General features: G+C 44.4%; 1 pseudogene; it reads left to right on the top strand.

Moving 5' to 3' along the window:
• Positions 1-21,991, top strand: part of LOC139583175 (glutamate receptor ionotropic, kainate 2-like) — a 198,807-nt pseudogene that overhangs the window by 169,247 nt on the left and 7,569 nt on the right.

The raw sequence follows: 21,991 nt of genomic DNA, 5'->3' as shown, positions 1-21,991 counted from the left end.
CTTTGGTGCGAAAAGTGCAAATCAATCCCAGAATAACAGCAAAGGCCCTTGTGAAGATGCTGCAGGAAACAGGTACAAAAGTATCTACACTGCTCAAAAAAATAAAGGGAACACTTAAACAACACAATGTAACTCCAAGTCAATCACACTTCTGTGAAATCAAACTGTCCACTTAGGAAGCAACACTGATTGACAATAAATTTCACATGCTGTTGTGCAAATGGAATAGACAACAGGTGGAAATTATAGGCAATTAGCAAGACACCCCCAATAAAGGAGTGGTTCTGCAGGTGGTGACCACAGACCACTTCTCAGTTCCTATGCTTCCTGGCTGATGTTTTGGTCACTTTTGAATGCTGGCAGTGCTTTCACTCTAGTGGTAGCATGAGATGGAGTCTACAACCCACACAAGTGGCTCAGGTAGTGCAGCTCATCCAGGATGGCACATCAATGCGAGCTGTGGCAAGAAGGTTTGCTGTGTCTGTCAGCGTAGTGTCCAGAGCATGGAGGCGCTACCAGGAGACAGGCCAGTACATCAGGAGACGTGGAGGAGGCCGTAGGAGGGCAACAACCCAGCAGCAGGACCACTACCTCCGCTTTTGTGCAAGGAGGAGCACTGCCAGAGCCCTGCAAGATGACCTCCAGCAGGCCACAAATGTGCATGTGTCTGCTCAAACGGTCAGAAACAGACTCCATGAGGGTGGTATGAGGGCCCGACGTCCACAGGTGGGGGTTGTGCTTACAGCCCACCACCGTACAGGACGTTTGGCATTTGCCAGAGAACACCAAGATTGGCAAATTCGCCACTGGCGCCCTGTGCTCTTCACAGATGAAAGCAGGTTCACACTGAGCACATGTGACAGACGTGACAGAGTCTGGAGACGCCGTGGAGAACGTTCTGCTGCCTGCAACATCCTCCAGCATGACCGGTTTGGCGGTGGGTCAGTCATGGTGCGGGGTGGCATTTCTTTGTGGGGCCGCACAGCCCTCCATGTGCTCGCCAGAGGTAGCCTGACTGCCATTAGGTACCGAGATGAGATCCTCAGACCCCTTGTGAGACCATATGCTGGTGCGGTTGGCCCTGGGTTCCTCCTAATGCAAGACAATGCTACACCTCATGTGGCTGGAGTGTATCAGCAGTTCCTGCAAGAGGAAGGCATTGATGCTATGGACTGGCCCGCCCGTTCCCCAGACCTGAATCCAATTGAGCACATCTGGGACATCATGTCTCGCTCCATCCACCAACGCCACGTTGCACCACAGACTGTCCAGGAGTTGGCGGATGCTTTAGTCCAGGTCTGGGAGGAGATCCCACAGGAGACCATCCGCCACCTCATCAGGAGCATGCCCAGGCGTTGTAGGGAGGTCATACAGGCACGTGGAGGCCACACACACTACTGAGCCTCATTTTGACTTGTTTTAAGGACATTACATCAAAGTTGGATCAGCCTGTAGTGTGGATTTCCACTTTAATTTTGAGTGTGACTCCAAATCCAGACCTCCATGGGTTGATAAATTTGATTTCCATTGATAATTTTAGTGTGATTTTGTTGTCAGCACATTCAACTATGTAAAGAAAAAAGTATTTAATAAGAATATGTCATTCATTCAGATCTAGGATGTGTTATTTTAGAGTTCCCTTTATTTTTTTGAGCAGTGTATATCCACAGTAAAACGAGTCCTATATCGACATAACCTGAAAGGCCGCTCAGCATGGAAGAAGCCACTGTTCCAATCCCGCCATAAAAAAGCCAGATTACGCTTTGCGACTGCACATGGGGACAAAGATCGCACTTTTTGGAGAAATGTCCTCTGGTCTGATGAAGGAAAAAAAATCTGTTTGGCCATAATGACCATTTTCAGCATCATGTTGTGGGGGTGCTTTGCTGCAGGAGGGACTGGTGCACTTCACAAAATAGATGGCATCATGAGGTAGGAAAATTATGTGGATATATTGAAGCAACATCTCAAGACATCAGTCAGGAAGTTAAAGCTTGGTCGCAAATGGGTCTTCCAAACGGACAATGACTCCAAGCACACTTCCAAAGTTGTGGAAAAACGTATTAAGGACAACAAAGTCAAGGTATTGGAGTTGCCGTCACAAAGCCCTGACCTCAATCCAATAAAACATTTGTGGGCAGAACTGAAAAACCGTGTGCGAGCAAGGAGGCCTACAAACCTGACTCAGTTACACCAGCTCTGTCAGGAGGAATAGGCCAAAATTCACCCAACTTATTGTGGGAAGCCTGTGGAAGGCTACCAGAAATGGTTTGCCCAATTTAAACAATTTAAATGCAATGCTACCAAATACTAATTGAGTGTATGTAAACTTCTGACCCACTGGGAATGTGATGAAAGAAATAAAAGCTGAAATAAATCATTCTCTACTATTATTCTGACATTTGTGATCCTAACTGACCTAAAACAGGGATTTTTACTAGTATTAAATGTCAATAATTGTGAAAAACTGAGTTTAAATGTATTTGGCTAAGGTGTATGTAAACTTCCGACATCAACTGTATATAGATTAAATTAGGTTGCATTGCAACCCTCCCCCCAGTATAAAACAATTATAAAGTTGGTAAGGGTCTCAGTGTAACAGATACCTTTTTCATATGACTGAGCGGAGTCTGTGCTGGCCTGGTTACGCCTCCACCATAGTTGCTGGAACCATGCTGAAAAGGACAAAGTGAAAGGAAAATATCAAACATGTTTGGGTGAGCATGATAGTGTGAAAAGGAAAATGACGACCCAGTGAACTAGCCTTTAGGTATAACTTATCTATTACCAACTAGCCATGCTGCACTTATTCAACAAGAACAGCTTCGTGTCAGGTGCCACTACCCAGAGTCCTCTCCCATTGCCCGCAACAAATCAGTGCCCATGGAGTAGTGGGACATGGGGTCAGGATGTGAGGGTACCTTGGGTACATGACAGTCAGACCCAACCAGGTTGTCAGTTTCCACTAAAGTTTTTATTGTGAAATGTAAACGTGTAACTTTAAAGAAGTGATTTGTGTTGACGGACGGTAAGTTAATTGAGTATACCTTTAGGACCAGTTTCCTGGACCCAGATAAATCCTATTTTAAGGACTCAAACGCTCTGTCAATGGATATTCACCATTCAACATGCTTTTTAGTTCAGGAGTAGGCTTAATCTGGGTACGTGAAACCATCCCCCTACTGTCCAACTCCCAATACATAATGGGAGCGATTTAAGTACAACACATAGCAACCTTTCTTACTAATCGATGGACAGTCCCAGTGGCCTGGATTCAAGTCCCACTCAGGCTACTCCGGATGATCTACAGAGCACAATATAACCCCTCACTAAGTCCTTTGTGGATGCTGCCTATGTAGACATCTTCTCCATACACCCTTGCTGTAACCTCTCGAATTCTATCTGTCTCCACTCCCTACACCCCTATCCTCCACTCCGTACCCAGGCTCAGAACTCATGCCTAAGGCCCTGTCCACCCGGATCGTGGGGGGCATCTGGTGGTTCTTCACCCTCATTATCATCTCCTCCTACACGGCCAACCTGGCTGCCTTCCTCACCGTGGAGCGCATGGAGTCACCCATCGACTCGGCCGATGACCTGGCCAAACAGACCAAGATCCTGTACGGAGTGGTGGAGGACGGATCTACCATGACCTTTTTCAAGGTAGTTAGCTTACCATTGGGCTCACTGCGATAAGTGGTCTTCTGCGGTGTTGTGGTTGTGGGTATCACTCAAATATCGATCTGCTGTAGGGAAAGACGGCAAGAAAATATAATAAACCCCTCAGTTCAAGGTACTAGAAAAGTATTGGCCATGTATAATCTCCACCGGGCACAGCCAAAAGATGACTGACTACCCCTCTGAGCCTGGTTTCTTCCTAGGTTCCTGCCTTTCGAGGGAGTATTTCCTAGCCACCATGCTTCTACATCTGCATTGCTTGCTCTTTTGGGTTTTAGGCTGAGTTTCTGTACAAGCACTTTGTGACATCTGCTGATGTAAAAATTGCTTTATAAACCAATTTTATTGATTGATTGACACTGGAAAGGCCAGTGCTATATGAACCAAATCAATTCTTATTAGAAGAGGTGGATTCCATTAATCTTCCTTTTCTTCCTCCGGTGGTTTGACAGAAGACGAAGATCTCCACTTACGACAAGATGTGGGAGTTCATGAACAGCCGGCGAACGTCTGTGATTGTGAAAAACATAGACACGGGCATCCAGCGCGTGCTCACCTCCGACTACGCTTTCCTCATGGAGTCCACAACCATTGAGTTTGTCACCCAGCGCAACTGCAACCTTACCCAGATAGGGGGCCTCATCGACTCCAAGGCCTACGGAGTGGGAACACCCATGGGTAACGCATATTGTCCTTATAGTCTATAATAGTCTGTATCGTCTATATCGCACACATCGCTTTTATCACCTATATCGCTTATATTGTCCACATCGTTCATATCTCCTATATCACCCATAACTCCTATATCACCCATATCTCCTATATTGCCCATGTTGACCATATCACCCACATCGCCCATCACCCATGTCACGTTCTACCTGTCAATGACCATGTATATCAGGGCAAGCAGATAAAGGTTGGAGTTTGGAGGGTTGAGACGGATATGGCTAATGTAATGTACTGTATGCATACTTGAAAGGGTAGAAGAATGACGCGTTATGACTGAGTTTGGGAGGTAAGGGTTAAAGTGAAGGGTAAATGGACAATAATATTAATAGGAATTCTACACAGAATCTAGTATTTCCCCACACATTAAGACAATTGTACAGATTGACATTTGAAAATACCATGCCTGACATAGATAGCTACTGGATCACAAATCAGTTTTTCTCTCTGACATTTCAGCTGGTATGTGTAAACACTGTTCCACTTGACACACACAGTGCATCATAATACACCAGACATACCCAGCATTTTGTGTTGGGGCAACATTTCTGCCTGGCATATAAAGAGTATGTACCACAGAGAAGGTTCTGGGTCCGTATTCCTGGAGTATCTCAGAGTATTATTGCTGATCTAAGACCAGTTTTAACTTTTGGAAAGTAATGAACAAGATGACATGGAAAGGGGGTACCAAATTCTAGATCAGCACTCCGACTCTGTTTATACGTACGGACCATAATGTACAGTGCCTTCGGAAAGTATTCAGACCCCTTGACTTTTTCCACATTTTGTTACGTTACCGCCTTATTCTAAAATTGATTAAATATATTGTGTTCATGATGAGGCCGCAGAGACCACTGCTACCCCTGGGGTTCGATCCCAGGCTGTGTCACAGCCAGCCCTGACTGGGAGCCGCATAGGTCGATGCACAATTGGCCCAGCGCCATCTGGGTTAGGGGAGGGTTTGGCCAGAGGGCTTTCCTTGGCTCGAACGCGCTCTATCGACTCCTTGTGGCGGGCCGGGTGCCTTCAAGCTGTCATCAGTCAAAGATTTTTCTTTCGACACATTGGTGCGGCTATCTTCCAGGTTAAGCGAGCAATGTATTATGAAGCAGCGTGGCTTGGTGGGTCATGTTTTGGAGGACACGTATCTCGACCTTCGCCTCTCCCGAGCCCGTAGCGGAGTTACAGCGATGAGAAAAATTGGGTAAAATTACAAAAGGATAATTTAAAAAAGGAATTCCATCACACACATTGCTAAATTATCTCCTATTGCATGCCTGATGTGACGTGTTTTTTTCGACTTCAAACAAAAGCTAATATTTCACTTAAAACATTGTTTTTTGTATTCATTTGCAGGGTTTTTTCCCAGAAGGTCTGATAATAGTCCTGCCACCAAACATTATTACTATGCATTATAACTATTTGAAATTGCATTGGCGTAAAATACTTAAGTAAAAATACTTCATATCAAAGATTATTTGTCACTGCACCGAATACAACAGGTTTTGGCCTTTCTAGGAAACGTGACAAATAAACTTTGATATGAAGGACTATTACAGTGAAATGTTTACTTACAAGCCCTTAACCAACAGTGCTGTTTTTAAGTAAAAATAATAGGTATTAGGTAAAAATAGATAAGTAAAGAAATAAAAAATAAAAACAGTAAAATGACATTGAAAATAACAGTAGCGAGGCTGTATACAGGTGGTAACGGTACAGAGTCAATGTGCGGCTGAACCGGTTAGTCGGGCTATTTGAGGTAATACGTACATGTACGATTAGTAAGGCTAGGCTTCCCGCTAGCGGGACAACTTCCGGTGAAACTGGAGGGTGCACAATTCAAATAAATAATACTTTTTTTGAAAATCATCCTATGATCTGTCATCGAAAGGGTCCCTGCTACAACATGTAGTGTCATTTTGTTAGATCAAATCCTTCTTATTATCCCAAAAAGTCTGTTTAGTTGGCGCCATCGATTTGAGTAATCCACTCGTTCAACATGCAGAGAAAGGAATCCAAAAAGCTGCCGCTAAACTTTGTTGAAACAAGTCAAAATACGGTTACATTTAATCGTCAGATACCTTAAAATGTAATTAAACTATAATATTAAATACGGAAAGAAGTATGTTCAATAGGAAAACGATATACGTGTCCTCTTTGTCGCGCGAGCATATACAAATTTCCAAGTCTGTGTCCCTGTACTAAAACTCATTATTCTTCCCCGTTTTGGAAGAAACAAGCCTGAAACCTTGAACAAAGACTACTGACACCCAGAGGAAGCCATAGTAATTGCATACTGGGAGCTAGATTACATTTCTTTACCTATATCAAATCAAATTTATTTTATATAGCCCTTCGTACATCAGCTAATATCTCAAAGTGCCGTACAGAAACCCAGCCTAAAACCCCAAACAGCAAGCAATGCAGGTGTAGAAGCACGGTGGCTAGGAAAAACTCCCTAGAAAGGCCAAAACCTAGGAAGAAACCTAGAGAGGAACCAGGCTATGAGGTGTGGCCAGTCCTCTTCTGGCTGTGCCGGGTGGAGATTATAACAGAACATGGCCAAGATGTTCAAATGTTCATAAATGATCAGAATGGTCAAATAATAATAATCACAGAAGTTATCGAGGTTGTAGCAAGTCAGCACCTCAGGAGTAAATGTCAGTTGGCTTTTCATAGCCGATCATTAAGAGTATCTCTACCGCTCCTGCGGTCTCTAGAGAGTTGAAAACAGCAGGTCTGGGACAGGTAGCACGTCCGGTGGACAGGTCAGGGTTCCATAGCCGCAGGCAGAACAGTTGAAACTGGAGCAGCAGCACCGCCAGGTGGACTGGGGACAGCAAGGAGACATCATGCCCGGTAGTCCTGACGCATGGTCCTAGGGCTCAGGTCCTCCGAGAGAGAGAAAGAAAGAGACAAGGAGAGAATTAGAGATAGCATACTTAAATTCACACAGGACACCGGATAAGACAGAAGAAGTACTCCAGATATAACAAACTGACCCTAGCCCCACGACACATAAACTACTGCAGCATAAATAATGGAGGCTGAGACAGGAGGGGTCAGGAGACACTGTGGCCCCGTCCGATGATACCCCCGGACAGGGCCAAACAGGAAGGATATAACTCCACCCACTTTGCCAAAGCACAGCCCCCGCACCACTAGAGGGATATCTTCAACCACCAACTTACAATCCTGAGACAAGGCCGAGTATAGCCCACAAAGTTCTCCACCACGGCACAAACCAAGGGGGGGCTCCAACCCAGACAGGAAGATCACGTCAGTGACTCAACTCACTCAAGTGACGGAGTCACAAAAAGCAGAAATAGAGATAAAATGAACCCACTCAAGTGACGCGTCCCTCCTAGGGATGGCATGAAAGAGCACCAGTAAGCCAGTGACTCAGCCCCTGTAATAGGGTTAGAGGCAGAGAATCCCAGTGGAGAGAGGGGAACCGGCCAGGCAGAGACAGCAAGGGCGGTTCGTTGCTCCAGAGCCTTTCCGTTCACCTTCACACTCCTGGACCAGACTACACTCAATCATATGACCTACTGAAGAGATAAGTCTTCAGTAAAGACTTAAAGGTTGAGACCGAGTCTGCGTCTCTCACATAGGTAGGCAGACCATTCCATAAAAATGGAGATCTATAGGAGAAAGCCCTGCCTCCAGCTGTTTGCTTAGAAATTCTAGGGACAATTAGGAGGCCTGCGTCTTGTGACCGTAGCGTACGTGTAGGTATGTACGGCAGGACCAACTCGGAAAGATAGGTAGGAGCAAGCCCATGTAACGCTTTGTAAGTTAACAGTAAAACCTTGAAATCAGCCCTTGCCTTAACAGGAAGCCAGTGTAGGGAAGCTAGCACTGGAGTAATATGATCACATTTTTTGGTTCTAGTCAGGATTCTAGCAGCCGTATTTAGCACTAACTGAAGTTTATTTAGTGCTTTATCCGGGTAGCCAGAAAGTAGAGCATTGCAGTAGTCTAACCTAGAAGTAACAAAAGCATGGATTAATTTTTCTGCCACATTTTTGGACAGAAAATTTCTGATTCTTGTAATGTTACGTAGATGGAAATAAGCTGTCCTTGAAACAGTCTTGATATGTTCGTCAAAAGAGAGATCAGGGTCCAGAGTAACGCCGAGGTCCTTCACAGTTTTATTTGAGACGACTTTACAACCATCAAGATTAATTGTCAGATTTAACAGAAGATCTCTTTGTTTCTTGGGACCTAGAACAAGCATCTCTGTTTTGTCCGAGTTTAAAAGTAGAAAGTTTTCAGCCATCCACTTCCTTATGTCTGAAACACAGGCTTCTAGCGAGGGCAATTTTGGGGCTTCACCATGTTTCATTGAAATGTACAGCTGTGTGTCATCCGCATAGCAGTGAAAGTTAACATTATGTTTTCGAATTACATCCCCAAGAGGTAAAATATATAGTGAAAACAATAGTGGTCCTAAAACGGACCTTGAGGAGCACCGAAATGTACAGTTGATTTGTCAGAGGACAAACCATTCACAGAGACAAACTCATATCTTTCCGACAGATAAGATCTAAACCAGGCCAGAACTTGTCCGTGTAGACCAATTTGGGTTTCCAATCTCTCCAAAAGAATGTGGTGATCGATGGTATCAAAGGCAGCACTAAGGTCTAGTAGCACGAGGACAGATGCAGAGCCTCGGTCTGACGCCATTAAAGGTCATTTACCACCTTCACAAGTGCAGTCTCAGTGCTATGATGGGGTCTAAAACCAGACTGAAGCATTTCATATACATTGTTTGTCTTCAGGAAGGCAGTGAGTTGCTGCGCAACAGCTTTTTCTAAAATTTTTGAGAGGAATGGAAGATTTGATATAGGCCGATAGTTTTCTATATTTTCTGGGTCATGGTTTGGCTTTTTCAAGAGAGGCTTTATTATTGCCACTTTTAGTGAGTTTGGTACACATCCGGTGGATAGAGAGGCGTTTATTATGTTCAACATAGGAGGGCCAAGCACATGAAGCAGCTCTTTCAGTAGTTTAGTTGGAATAGGATCCAGTATGCAGCTTGAAGGTTTAGAGGCCATGATTATTTTCATCATTGTGTCAAGAGATATAGTACTAAAACACTTAAGTGTCTCTCTTGATCCTAGGTCCTGGCAGAGTTGTGCAGACTCAGGACAGCTGAGCTTTGGAGGAATACGCAGATTTAAAGAGGAGTCCGTAATTTGCTTTCTAATGATCATGATCTTTTCCTCAAAGAAGTTTGTGAATTTATTACTGCTGAAGTGAAAGCCATCCTCACTTGGGGAATGCTGCTTTTTAGTTAGCTTTGCGACAGTATCAAAAATAAATTTAGGATTGTTCTTATTTTCCTCAATTAAGTTGGAAAAGTAGGATGATCGAGCAGCAGTGAGGGCTCTTCGATACTGCACGGTACTGTCTTTCCAAGCTAGTCGGAAGACTTACCTTAGTGTTCTTGGGCGCAGGGACTATGGTGGTCTGCTTGAAACATGTTGGTATTACAGACATGTTAAAAATGTCAGTGACGACACCTGCCAGTTGGTCAGCACATGCCTGGAGCACCCTTCCTGGTAATCTGTCTGGCCCAGCGGCCTTGTGAATGTTGACTTGTTTAAAGGTTTTACTCACGTCAGCTGCGGAGAGCGTGATCACACAGTCGTCCAGAACAGCTGATGATCTCTTGCATGCCTCAGTGTTGGTTGCCTCGAAGCGAGCATAGAAGTGATTTAGCTCGTCTGGTAGACTCGTGTCACTGGGCAGCTCACGGCTGTGCTTCCCTTTGTAGTCTGTAATAGTTTGCAGGCCTTGGCACAACCGATGAGCATCGGAGCCGATGTAGTACGACTCAATCTTAGTTCTGTATTGGCACTTTGCTTGTTTGATGGTTCATCTGAGGGCGTAGTGGGATTTCTTATAAGCGTCCGAGTTAGTGTCCCGCTCCTTGAAGGCGGCAGCTCAACCCTTTAGCTCAGTGCCGGATGTTGCCTGTAATCCATGGCTACTGGTTGGGGTATGTACGTGCAGTCACTGTGGGAACGGCGTCATCAATGCACTTATTGATGAAGCCAGTGACTGATGTGGTGTACTCCTCAATGCCATCGGAAGAATCCCGGAACATATTCCGGTCTGTGCTAGTAAAACTGTCCTGTAGTTTAGCATCTGCGTCATCTGACCACTTCTTTATTGGCCGTGTCACTGGTGCTTCCTGCATTAGTTTTTGCTTGTAAGCAGGAATCAAGAGGATGGAATTATGGTCAGATTTGCCAAATGAGGGGCGAGGGAGAGCTTTATATGCATCTCTGTGTGTGGTGTAAAGGTGGTCTAAAGTTTTTTTCCTCTTGTTCCACATTTAACATTCTGATAGAAATTAGGTAAGACTGATTTCAGTTTTCCTGCATTAAAGTCTAGTGCCGCCTCTGGGTGGGCGTTTTCATGTTTGCTTATTTCCTTATACAGCTGACTGAGTGCGGTCTTAGTGCCAGCATCCGTCTGTGGTGGTTATAGAGACTCCCTTAGATTTCGTGCACCAGCTGTTGTTTACAAATATACACAGCCCCCCCCCCTAGTCTTACCGGAGTGGGCTGTTCTATCTAGCCGGTGCAGCGTATATCCCGCCAGCTGAATGTTATCCATGTCGTCATTCAGCCACGATTCGGTGAAACATAAGATATTACAGTTTTTAATGTCCTGTTGAAAGGATATTCGTGATCGTACCTCGTCTAATTTATAGTCCAATGATTGTACTTTGGCAAGTAATATCGATGGTAAAGGCAGATTTCCCACTCGCCATCGGCAGATTCTTACAAGGCACCCCGCCCTGTGTCCTCTATAGCTGCTTTACTTTCTCCTGCCAATGACGGGGATATTGGCCTTGTCGGGTGTCTGAAGTACATCCTCTGCGTCCTGCTTGTTGAAGAAAACATCTTTGTCTAATCCGAGGTGAGTGATTGCTGTCCTGATATCCAGAAGCTATTTTTTGCCGTGGCAGAAACATTATGTACAAAATAAGTTACAAATAACGAGAAAAAACACATAATAGCACAATTGGTTAGGCACCCGTAAAACGGCTGCCATTTCTTCCAGCGCCATCTACTTAATTCGTTTTTTTTAAGTATCTGTACTTTACTTTACAATTTATATTTTTGACAATTTGGAAAATGGTCCAATTCACACACTTATCAAGAGAACATCCCTGGTTATCCCTATTGCATTTCATCTGGCGGACTCACCAAACACACATGCTTCATTTGTAAATGATGTCTGAGTGTTGGAGTGTGTCCCTGGCTATACATAAATAAATAAAACAAGAATAGTGCCATCTGGTTTGCTTAATATAAGGAATTCGATTTTTTTTATACTTTTACTTTTGATATTTAAGTATATTTTACCAATTACATTTACTTTTGATACTTAAGTATATTTCAAACCAAATACTTTTAGACTTTTATTCAAGTAGTATTTTACTGGGTGACTTTCACTTTTACTTGAGTCATTTTCTTTTAATGTATCTTTACTTTTAAGTATGTCAATTGGGTACTTTTTCCACCACTGAGAAATAGCATAAAACATCATGGCTGTCAATGGTTGGTTTTCTAAATAGTACAGACCTTTAACAGTTTAAGCTACAGACACTAGACCAACTGTAAAAGGTCTTACAATTACATAGCTAGTTAATGCCTACATTTACATAAAAGGAATACATTTACCAGAGTACCTACTCCCCCCCCCAAGAAAGATTTTCTCAATATTGCGTCTGGCCGAACAACATCATCTACCTGGATATTTGGATCCCCATTATCTTTTACAGAAACAGCAGCTACTCTTCCTGGGGTCCACAAAAAAAATCATAACAAATAACAAAACACTGATACACTGATAGACAAGGACAGTCATACTAATTGAAAATACAACGATATACAAACTATACAACCAAAAAATACACCACCTGCGGGCCGGCAGTTGGCGAACCCTGATATACGGTCAAGTTGGTTCAGACAGTATGACGGGGAGAGGTAAGTGAGGCCAAATGTAAGATTAGAAACATTATGATAGATGTGTGGCAGAAGAGGTGGGAGAGCAAGCCTAAGGGCTGGCATTTATATGCCCTCCAAAGAAATGTTGGTGGACCAAGATTCAAAGGTTAGATTAGGAAGGAAGAGGTGGTGTTTGCTCGGTTGCGCCATTGACATCTGGTTTGCAAGCATGTAAATGGTTTGTGTACGGAGGGTATGGTTGATGAAACAGTAAAGCATGTATTGTTGTAAGTACCAGTATGTGGAAGAAAGGGGAAGTCTGATGTGTAGTGTTATTGAGGTTGGACGGGGTTTTGGAAGGGATTTGTGGGCGGGATTGTTAGAAGTTAGGAGGTCTTTTTTAGTAGTGCAAGGTAAAGTAGGAGAGTTTAGTTTTACTTAATGTGTGTTTGTTTATTCATGTAGTCTGTAAGCTGTGGTTGACTACATACAGCTGAAGTCGGAAGTTTACATACACTTAGGTTGGAGTCATTAAAACTTGTTTTTCAACCACTCCACAAATTTCTTGTTAACAAACTATAGTTTTGGCAAGTCGGGTAGGACATCTTTGTTCATGCCACAAGTAATTTTTCCAACAATTGTTTACAGACACATTATTTCACTTATAATTCACTGTGTCACAATTCCAGTGGGTCAGACGTTTACATACACTAAGTTGACTGTGCCTTTAATAAACAGCTTGGAAAATTCTTTAGAAGCTTCTGATAGGCTAATTGACATCATTTGAGTCAATTGGAGGTGTACCTGCAGATGTATTTCAAGGCCTACCTTCAAACTCAGTGCCTCTTTGCTTGACATCATGGGAAAATCAAAAGAAATCAGCCAAGACCTCAGAAAAACAATTGTAGATCTCCACAAGTCTGGTTCATCCTTGGGAGCAATTTCCAAATGCCTGAAGGTACCACGTTCATCTGTACAAACAATAGTACGCAAGTATAAACACCATGGGACCACGCAGCTGTCATAACGCTCAGGAAGGAGACACGTTCTGTCTCTTAGAGATGAACGTACTTTGGTGCGAAAAATGCAAATCAACCCCAGAACAACAGCAAAGGACCTTGTGAAGATGCTGCAGGAAACAGGTACGAAAGTATCTATATCCACAGTAAAACGATTCCTATATCGACATAACCTGAAAGGCCGCTCAGCATGGAAGAAGATACTACTCCAAACCCGCCATAAAAAAGCCAGACTACGGTTTGCAATTGCAGATGGGGCCAAAGATTGTACTTTTTGGAGAAATGTCCTCTGGTCTGATGAAACAAAAATAGAACTGTTTGGCCATAATGTTATGTTTGGAGGAAAAAGGGGGAGGCTTGCCAGCCGAAGAACACCATCCCAACTGTGAAGCACGGGGGTGGCAGCATCATGTTGTGGGGTGCTTTTCTGAAGGAGGGACTGGTTTACTTCACAAAATGGATGGCATCATGAGGCACGGAAATTTTGTGGATATATTGAAACAACATCTCAAAACATCAGTCAGGAAGTTAAAGCTTGGTCGTAAATGGGTCTTCCAAATGGACAATGACCCCAAGCATACTTCCAACGTTGTGGCAAAATGGCTTAAAGACAACAAAGTCAATTGGAGTGGCCATCATAAAGCCCTGACCTCAATCCCATAGAAAAGTTGTGGGCAGAACTGAAAAAGCGTGTGCGAGCAAGGAGGCCTACAAACTTGACTCAGTTACACCAGCTCTGTCAGGAAAAATGGGCCAAAATTCACCCAAACTATTGTGGGAAGCTTGTGGAAGGCTACCCGAAATGTTTGACCCAAGTTAAACAATTTAAAGGCAATGCTACCAAATACTAATTGAATGTATGTAAACTTCTGACCTACTGGGAATGTGATGAAAGAAATAAAAGCTGAAATAAATAAATCATTCTCTCTACTATTATTCTGACATTTCACATTATTAAAATAAAGTGGTGATCCTACCTGACCTAAAACAGGGATTTTTTACTAGGATTAAATGTCAGGAATTGTGAAAAACAAAGTTTAAATGTATTTGTCTAAGGTGTATGTAAACTTCTGACTTCAACTGTACATTAGCATAGGCTATGCTGCAGCAAATGTAGGTCTACCTTTCACAATACAACGATGAGATCATAGATCCACAAACTGAGATGGGCTGTCGGTCCCCACCCTGCGCGTTGATGATTCATCATGTAGTGACAAGAGAGGAGGCCGTAGAGAATCCACATTTAGACATTGCATATAATTTAGCAGTTCCATTTCACGTCATGCTGTTCATGTAAATAATTTATTATAATTTACCGGTTTCTCACAGTTACTTATCCCGGAGAAAGGGAGAGGTTTTGGGTTGTAAATCTCGGTAACTGGGTTCCCGCCATTCAGCCCTATTCCTCACCTCGCCTCTCCCAGGCTACCGTATGTGGACATAATCCAACTCTGTGAACACATTGACTATACTTCAATGGATGTTTGTTGCGTGTACCTGTTTGCTTTCTTTGCCGACCACAAGCATGTAGGTTAGATATGAGAGCATTGCTTGGTTTTTAAAAAGTTTCAATGATGCTACCTTTTACAAACAAAGTAATTGTGACACCATTTATGTTTTTCAGGTGATTCTCTAGAGGACTATACCTCGGAATGCAATTAGTTTAATCAGGTGTGTTAGCTGGGGTAGTGGAAAAAGTGTGACACCAATCAGGCCCCCGAGGGCTAGAGTACCACGTTGAGGATGACCAGATCGATATGGAACCAACAGACTCGACACAAGATCCAGCTTGATCTGATACAGGGCTCTCCTGGAGAGTAACCGTCTCGTAGGTTTTGTCCAACCCTTATCTAGTGTACCTGATTCTAATAACTAACTGGTTGATAAGCTATAGAAGGGTCTCCAGGAGATCTGAACCTCCACCTAGTCCCCACACCCTTTTCTCTTGTAACCTCGCTCCCTCTACTATAGCTGTCTTTGGTGATTGGACTGAAAGGGGTGTAAACACAGACAGCTTGCAGCTACCACATTTAACAATGTGATTCATTCACCATTACATCATCATTTAAAATAGTGAATAATATTTGTTTAATGTTCTTGTTTGTTTGTGCTAAGGAGGTCCAGTAGGTTAAAAATATGAACGGTACTGATGACTGTATTACAAACATCTTGGTATGGTTGACTTGAGGGAAATATTGTGTTTTTGTATTGTAATACTTTCTGTTGCTGGTCTCATCACCTGTTGCTTGCATTTCAATAGCTAAGTTATTTATGAATTACACACAGGGGCACCTCTTTCCTTTTAGGGGACCTTAGCAAGATTTGGTTGTGGGCCCCCCACCTACATTTTACATTTGTCGTTTAGCAGACGCTCTTATTCAGAGTGACATACATGAGTAGTTAAGTCCCTTGCTCTTGCTCAAGGGCACATCAACAGATTATTCACCTAGTGGGCTCAGGGATTTAGGGAAATGGGAGACAAAGGGCTGTGAGAAATAGGTTTAATCCTAGACACATGAAAAGTGGGATGTATACGGAGGGTACGGGGCAACAGTAGAAGAACAGCAGAGGACCTAAGAATCTTGGAGATGGGGAAAGGGCCGATAAAACGGGGGGACAGTTTGCAGGAGTCTACCCGTAGGGGCACATCCCAAGTGGACAGCCATACCCTCTGCCCGAGATGATAACGGGGAGCCGGGGCCCTGTGGCGGTCCGCCTATCATCGATTCCTGGAGGTGGTTGTGGTGTCTTGACTATCATCAATGTGTTTGACTGTTATTTTATACAATAATTACATACCACATTCAGTTATTACACTATTAAATTAATCATATAACAATTAGTTAAGTAGTAATCTGGGGCACCACGGGAAAGGTTATTTAACGAGTTACTATCTCCTGACTAAACTCTAAAGATATAAATATCTCTTACATCGGTCAATTAATTCATTCTTATTTACCTTAAGTCTCACTCTGAATGTCGCAAAACCCTTGGATATCTGCACGAACCCTAACATAAATGATGAATCAGCGATATACAAATTGTCTTAATTATTTATTTACTAACTAAATAATCTCAGAGAATTACATAAACAAACAAACAAGATAGCTTACACGTGGTATAGTTATTGGTTACTAACACTATGCAATGAAAGGTCCCTAGTGGACTAAACCAATATGACGGCTTGTTACACAAAATGGCGGATTTAAACGAGAGGGAAAGGGAGTGACAAAGGACTTCCACTATCGTACATACAGCTGATAACTATGCTCATGGAAATGTGAATACTTAGCACATGAATGGTCACTCATTCAAAATAATTGCAATGTACATATTTACATGTGTATGTCTTTGCTGTCTCTCTGTTGAAAACAGTTGATCCATCTACGGGGAGTAATTCAACAGAAAGTCTCTGGTTGTCCACCAGAGGTCACCATGCCCTTTGCAGTTGTAGTAGGTTTCGGAGTGTCTGTGAGAACGGGTCCTCCATAGGTCTACCCCGCATTGTTCATCGGGCTCTGTTCGTTAGAATAGAGGTATCTATGGTGGTGAGAGTAAATTGTTCTTTGTCCTCTCGTCTTTGGTCGAGTTTACTAGACTAAAGTACTTAAACAGCTGCAGACTGAATGTTCCTGTGTAGTCTTCTTCTTCTTCGAGAGAGAGAGTTTCAGAGAGTTTCTAACCATTCCCTACCTTTCAGCTCACGCTGTCGGTCACGCTGGTCTAATGTAGAGCTAGAACAATTTAAAGACGCCCATAGCAACCCGTCAATGTACTGGTCTCTAGAGATTTAAATTCCTACCATTTCAACGTGCAGCCACGCTCCACATTTTTCTGGCGTCATAGAGTCTAACCATTCGTGTCATCCGGTTCAACACCGTACGCCTGCTTGGTCTTTAGGCTTGTAGTTTTCTTAACCATTTGTAACGTATTCAGCTGGCGCTGCACGTAACTGGTCTATAGAGAGTTCTTCAGAGGGTCCTTTTAAACGCTTGGGGGAAAAGGGTGTTCCATTACGTTTGGCGTAATGTCTGTGTTCACGTGAGCGTGGTTACTGACTGGATAAACTTCACATGAAAAAACATTTTCTCATTTAGAAGGCCAAGATCACATTTCATCTTCTCATAAATAGTTTCATATGTAATCCTATAAGTTCCACAACATTTGGATGTAAACCTGACAACTGGGAAATATACACGTTCAGAGATACAGTTATGTTGTTATACCGTCCTTAATGAGATCCCAAAACAACAACTGATCTGACATAATTGGAACCATTGGACCATTCAAACTGTTCGGATTACAGAAATATTGCTTCATTATCCAATCTTGGATGTTACAGTCCTACAAAATCTCTCTCTGTTGTAAGAAATAGATTTTTTACTTCCATTTCTGCGGGAGAGAGGGAGCTTTATAGCGGACATTTTGTAACCTGATCCTTCAGATCTTCACAGGAGACTCATAACATGGTCTTGAGAAGGCGCCGACCGGGCTCTCTTCCAGGTACGGCGACAGCGGCGGACGAACATCTGGGCCGAGGGTATGCTGACCACTTCCTCTTGCTCCGGGAAGAGCAGGGCTGATATCCCAGAGAACATTCAAAAGGCGAGAGGCTGAGCAAGGTAGTGTGTGGTGCGTATACTCTACCCACACAAGCTGCTGTCTCCAGGTGGTGGGATTGGCGGGGACCAGGCAGCGAAGAATCATTTCCGAGAGAACTCGGGCAACATCGGATCCACTTGGAAATGTGGGCTTCGGGGATTTCCGGGAATCCTCCCGAGGTGAGGTGGAAATCGAGGACGAACGTCGGCGACAGGGAACAGACTCCCTTTCCCTCCTATGTCCCCGTAGCAGCCCATCGATATGGATTGTCAAGGCTATGAGGGAGTCGAGGTCCAGGGGCGAGCTCGTCTTTAAATCACCTTTGATAATCCGTGAAGGAACGCGTCGAACAGGGCTTCTTGGTTCTAGCCACTCTCAGCCGCCAACGTTGGAGCAGCTTACGAGCCGCCTCTCTCCTGGACAACTGGGAATCAAACACTTTTACGTACCTCCGCCATGAACTCCTCCAGTCTGAGGCAAACAGTGGGTTGTTGCTCCCATACCGCCATAGCCCAGGCAAGAGCCCTCCCAGACATCAGCGTTATCACATACGCTATCCCCAAGCGATCCGAGGGAAATGAAGAGGGCTGCAGCTCAAAGTTGAGTGAACAGTGGGAAAGATACGCCCAGCAGGATACGGGATCTCCAGCGTAGCGCTCCGGAGGTGGTTAGCAGGATTCTTGGGAAGCCGGGGTAGATTGGGGAGAAATGCCGCTGGTAGTGGGGTAATGGACAGTCTGGGTGGTTAGTGTCATAGCGGGCTGCCTCACAGACAATCCGTGGAATTGCTCCAGCAATGTGTTGAAAGCATGGTCCTGTCATTCCGCCAAGGTCTGGAATCCTTCCATAAGACCTTGACGTAACTCCTCGTGTCTTCCAATGGTGGCTCCCTGGGAGGAGGCGGCATTGCGGAGCTGGTCCGAGTTTTTGCTGGGTCAGTCATGGTCAGTTTGTACTATCACAACTCAGGATATGACCCAGATGCAGACACTCAGGATATGACCCAGATGCAGACACGGGAGGCAGATAATAAATTATCTGAGAACTGTACTACAAAACACAGGGCAGGGCAGGTCGAGGACAGGCTATTGTAGCTGGAAACGGCAGATATTTTATGGAATATCTACATAGGCGTACAGAGGCCCATTATCAGCAACCATCACTCCTGTGTTCCAATGGCACGTTGTGTTAGCTAATCCAAGGTGATCATTTTAAAAGGCTAAGTGATCATTAGAAAACCCTTTTGCAATTATGTTAGCACAGCTGAAAACTGTTGTTCTGATTATAGAAGCAATTAAACTGACCTTATTTAGACTAGTTGAGTATCTGGAAAATCACCATTTCTGGGTTCAATTACAGGCTCAAAATGGCCAGAAACAAAGCACTTTCTTCTGAAACTCGTCAGTCTATTCTTGTTCTGAAAAATGAAGGCTATTCCAATTGCCTAAAAACTGAAGGTCTCATACAACGCTGTGTAATACACCCTTCACAGAACAGCGCAAACTGGCTTTAACCAGAATAGAAAGAGGAGTGGGAGGCCCCGGTGCACAACTGAGCAAGAGGACATGTGCATTCGAGTGTCTAGTTTGAGAAACAGATGCCTCACAAGTCCTCAAGTTGCAGCTTCATTAAATAGTACCCGCAAAACACCAGTCTCAACGTCAACAATGAAGAGGTGACTCCGGGATTCTGGCCTTCTATGCAGAGGTCCTCTGTCCAGCGTTTGTGTTCTTTTGCCTGTCTTAATCTTTTCTTTTTATTGGCCAGTCTGAGATATGGCTTTTCTTTGCAAATCTGCCCACTCCAGGACCGCGGAGTAGACCGCGTCAGGCACGAACATTCGGCTATCTGGACCTCCCCCCGGGGTTCGGCTGGGAACGCTGCGCCTCCCGAACCTGCTTCCCTATACTCCAGCTGAGTGCTGTTGCCAGGCACGAGGTGGGAAGGATGGTCTCAGGTTCCAGGGTAGTAGTCGTGGGGCTATATCGTCGTGACAGCGCATCCGGCTTGACATTCTTGGATCTCGGCCGGTAGGAGAGGGAGAAGTTGAACCGGGTGAACAGTAGGGCCCACCTAGCCTGCCTGGAATTGAGCCGCTTGGGTGTGTGGAGATATTCCAGGTTCTTGTGGTCGGTCCACACAATGAATGGATGTTCCGCCCCCTCCAGCCATTGCCTCCACTCCTCCAATGCCATCTTCACCGCGAGAAGCTCACGATTCCTCACATCATAGTTCCTTTCTGTGGCGTTGAGGCGGTGGGAGAAGAAAATGCAGGGATGCAACTTGCGGTCCAGGGCAGACCCCTGGGACAGGACAGCCCCCACTCCAACATTCGAAGCATCAGCCTCCACCACAAACTGGCAAGATGGGTCAGGATGAACTAAGATGGGAGCTGTGGTGAAGCGGTGTTTGAAATCCCGGAATACCCGGTTAGCAGCTGGGGACCACGTGAACGGAACCTTGGGAGAGGTGAGTGCAGACAGGGGGAAAGTCAGGGTGCTGTAGCCCCGGATAAAGCGGAAATAAAAGTTGGCGAAACCCTCCGGACCCGACAGAGAGTACAGTCGCCCCCGGTGCGGAGTGGTGCCTGGAAGAAGATCAATCCCGCAGACATATGGTCGTTGCGGCATCAGCGAAGTGGCCCAGGCCTTACTGAACACCTCCTGGAGGTCCTGGTACTCCACAGGAATGGCGGAGAGGTCCGGGGCAACTTCCAAGGCCCCAGGAAGACGTCCCGGGGCAGGCTGCGCTGACTTCAGGCAATGTGCGTGGCTCCAGCCCATGATGTCACCGGCAGATCAGTCAATGAGGGGATTGTGTCGCTGGAGCCAGGAGAATCCCAATACCACGGGAAGCTGAGGAGACTTAATGAGCAGGAACTGGATTGTCTCGCTGTGGTTCAAAATCATGCAAAATCATGCAGCAGCAGCATTAATATGGATAAAAATGTCAATGTAAAACAGCTGAAGCAAATTAAAAGGGAATGTTAGCTGTCATTTCAGAGTTTGATGTAACTTGGTTAGCTTTTGTTAGCTGTTGTTTTCTAAAATCCCCATTACACTCTGTTGTAGGGATAAAACCCTCAAGGTTTTTTGCCTTCACTGGGTATATACGTATATTTATACTGAGTGGTTCGAGCCCTGAATTCTGATTGGCTGACAGCCGTGGTATATCAGACTGTATACCATGGACATGACAAAACATGTATTTTTACTTCTCTAATTAAGTTGGTAACCAGTTTATAATAGCAATACGCACCTCTGGGGTTTGTGGTATATGACAAATATACCACGGCTAAGGGATGTGTCCAGGCACTCCGCGTTGCGTCGTGCTCAATAATATCCACTCCCCCCATCATGAATCATTTGAAGCTGAGAAGAATCAGGAGACTTAGAAAACTGGTTGGATCCTTGGGCTCGAGTTCACCATGTGACGGGGATGGTGGATGGGTGCAATCCCATGACTCAGGATCAGAAGGTCGTGTGTTTGATCTCAGTCAGGGAGGCTGTTTAAAAAAAAAAGAAAAATCCCTATCCCAAACATGTACCCTTACCTTAAAACCAGTTGGAATGAGTGCCTAAACTTAACAGTTTAAACTTGCAGTGAGACTGTGAGAGCTTGTTGAACCAATCATCCAATCAAGGTCTCTATAACAGTCAGAGATCAGAAAGGCTCTCAATACTTTTGAGCAGAGTAGATGAAAATATGACGGATAGTGATAGATGAAATGATGAAAGATGGAGATGGAAGGAGGGGGGTGTAGAGGGAAGCATAGGACCCAATAGTAAACTGTCTTATGAACAAAAGCCTCTGTGGTGTCTCTTTTACCTGGTGGCTTCTTAGAAGCATTGCACATACACACATGCATGCCCACACATACACACGTATGCATTCACACATGCACTCGCAAACACACAATCACACACACGATCCACTCAGCACCAACAAATTGAGAAAGAAGGACCCTAGCCTGAAGAAGTTAAATAATCATATTAT

Source organism: Salvelinus alpinus, chromosome 8 (assembly GCF_045679555.1).
Source record: "Salvelinus alpinus chromosome 8, SLU_Salpinus.1, whole genome shotgun sequence".
NCBI lineage: Eukaryota > Metazoa > Chordata > Actinopteri > Salmoniformes > Salmonidae > Salvelinus > Salvelinus alpinus.
The sequence above is the reverse complement of the archived record's forward strand: the minus strand, read 5'-3'. Positions and strand labels throughout refer to the sequence as shown.